The sequence below is a fragment of the Poecilia latipinna genome, unplaced genomic scaffold, assembly GCF_001443285.1.
Source record: "Poecilia latipinna isolate Pla-1442-1.1 unplaced genomic scaffold, P_latipinna-1.0 Scaffold3087, whole genome shotgun sequence".
NCBI lineage: Eukaryota > Metazoa > Chordata > Actinopteri > Cyprinodontiformes > Poeciliidae > Poecilia > Poecilia latipinna.
The window spans coordinates 21,565-24,333 of NW_015115703.1; positions in this window are offsets into that span (position 1 = coordinate 21,565).

The window sequence follows — 2,769 nt, forward strand, 5'->3', positions numbered from 1 at the left end:
GCAATTCCTAAAAACAAGCGACAAAAACTGAGTTCCCCTGTGTTCGCAAAACGTGGTGATATTTATAACAGTCGTCAAACTACGGCTCCTACAGTATATTTAAAATAAAACGATTGACCAATATAAATAGAAATTCGCCCCTTCTAGCATCTTGGCTAAATAGAAACTAAACTGTTTATAGATTTGTATCATGGAGAATTTATCAAACATCAGTTTTCTAATCTTTATTTTAAGTCGTATTTAATAGATATATCTAATAACAAATGATGGCGCTACTAATATTTTCGTGACAGATTTCTCCTTGTCCTGTATTGGGATAAAATGGTTTTCTGGACACAATGAATCACATAGCGACCAATAGGCGCTGTCCAGTCCAGTAATACATATCAATTAGCAGGAGTATGAAAGACGTAAAAAATAATTAACTATACTACATTAAGAAATTGTATTTAAGCCTCGGTGCTACATGAAGCTCATTTTGAAACAATGCAAGTTAAAAACAATATTTTGTGTGTGCCACCCCTGAAAAAATCCCTGCCCCTCTCTTGCCACCCCATAAATATTTTTCTAGATCCGCCCCTGAAAGTGAGATATTACAGGTAAATTTTCTAAACTACAGAAATGCTATCGTTAGCTCAAATGTGAAAAATTGGACAGATGTTGCTGTTGCAATAGTAACACTGCTGTTATATTAGATTTACCAATGTTTTATCTTTTTTTTATCCAATTACTTGATTAATCGTAAGAATAATCAATAGATTACTTGATTACTAAAATATTTGTTTACAACAACCTTACGGAGGACCACTGTCTAATCAGAAACCCGGGCTGTGGGTTAATGGATCTCGTTCCCTTCTGAGCAGTGCGATGTCTTCACCTCCCCGGGGCTTCAGGATGCGGTCCTCTGTTGTTTCTGCATCTTCGTGTGGCTGTCGACTCGAGTACTGAGGAACAAAGAACGTCTAGTTCTGCTTTCTCATGCTTTTTATACTTTCTTGGCGTTTCTGTTTTAGGAGTGGGCAGTAATCAGCATCATCCAGTTCTGTGGAAACCAGGAGTAGATGCCCGTGTCATCAGGCTCCTTGGGAACAGTTGAGGAACGGTTGACCTCAGCTCACAGTTAACTTCGTTACACCCTTTCCTGGCCATCCTGCCGCCATTCTCTCTGCACTCATGAGTTCATGACACAGTACAAGGGGCTACAGTATATTCATTACACGAGGATACTGAACCAAAAATAACACAGCATACAAGATTACTTAAATCAGATTATATTCAGTACATGATAACACATTTCAATCATCATTTAAATCAGAATACAAGATCACTTTTGACTCTCAGGCTTCTAGACAACTTGTTTTCCTCGAGTCCTGGAAAGATCTCACCAGCCCTCGCTAGGTTTCACGACACAACAGACACACTTAAGCCACATTATTGCTTGGATTTTACAGCGCCATGTTAAGTCCCTGAAACTCATATTCTAACAAAAACAAGTGCAATGCAACTTGAATATAACAAGTAACACAACGGTTTTGTAGAAATGTAGTGAATCAGGAAGTACAGAAACTTACTGTAAAATATAATGGAGTAAAAGTAGAAAGTATCCATTATTAAATCTAGTCAAGTAAAGTACAGATACACAAAAATTGTACTTACGTTTACGTTTACTTACGTTACTTCCCACCACTGTTATCGGGTAATCAATATCTGTTCCTACATGATCCTAACAAAGTGTAAGTGAAGTCATACAAGATCTCAGGACCAGGGGCACCACCAGGAATGTTGGGCTCCCTGACAAAAAATTAGATTGGGCCCCCCTTCACAGCTGCTGTTACAATTTTTTGAGTCTATTTGACCCATAAAAGTGTCACAATTTTAAAGGCTTGCATCTGCCTTGCTTTCTTTGGCTCGATACTAATACTAGCACAATATTTACTGCTCATGAATTTAACATACAATATTCCACATCCAGTATGCAAGTAGGTTGCTTAAATTTCTTCTATTAGTTGTAGATACCGAAATGTCTCTCCCCATGAGCAACAGTCAAAAGCAATCCAGACTTCTCAAAAAATGTTATGTAGTTGCATTTTATTCAAGCTGCAGTATATAGCTTTAATAAAAAAGATATTTTTTCCATATTTGTTAAAGCTGTCAACATGTCGTGACAGTTTATGAGACAAATAATCTGTGAAAACAATCAATCTCCTCCCTGAACTGGTGTTACTGTCTAAATTAATGAAACATTCCATCCAAAACAACCAGTCAGAACCAGTAGGAGGGTCTTAGTGTTGTTAATCAACTTCATTCAATCACTGCTGAATGTGCTAATGGTAGAGAAACAAATTATTGTTACAGGAAAACTGTTCATCTGCCGTCATTGGTAGTTGTGCTAACTAAAATTAGCATTGCTGCTATGCTAGCTACAGAATAGCACAGAGTGAGGGGGAGAAAGGATGTGCAGCATTACATGAGATTGTGATTGACAGTACTAAAACATTCCTGCCTCTGACTGATTGTTTCTAGCACTGGGAGAAGACAGAGGAAATAGATTTTTCACAGATTACCTCTCATAGCATACTGTCACTACATAATGACAGTTTTAAAAAATAAGTGATTTTTTTAAATAAAAGTTACATACTGCAACTTTAATTTCACTCAGGAGAGGATGGGTCAAGAGGGATGTGGGTTAGAGCTGCTGCTGACTGACTCATCTGTTGTTAAGTAGTTAAAGGTACCATATTTTCCGCACTATAAGGCGCACCTAAAAAC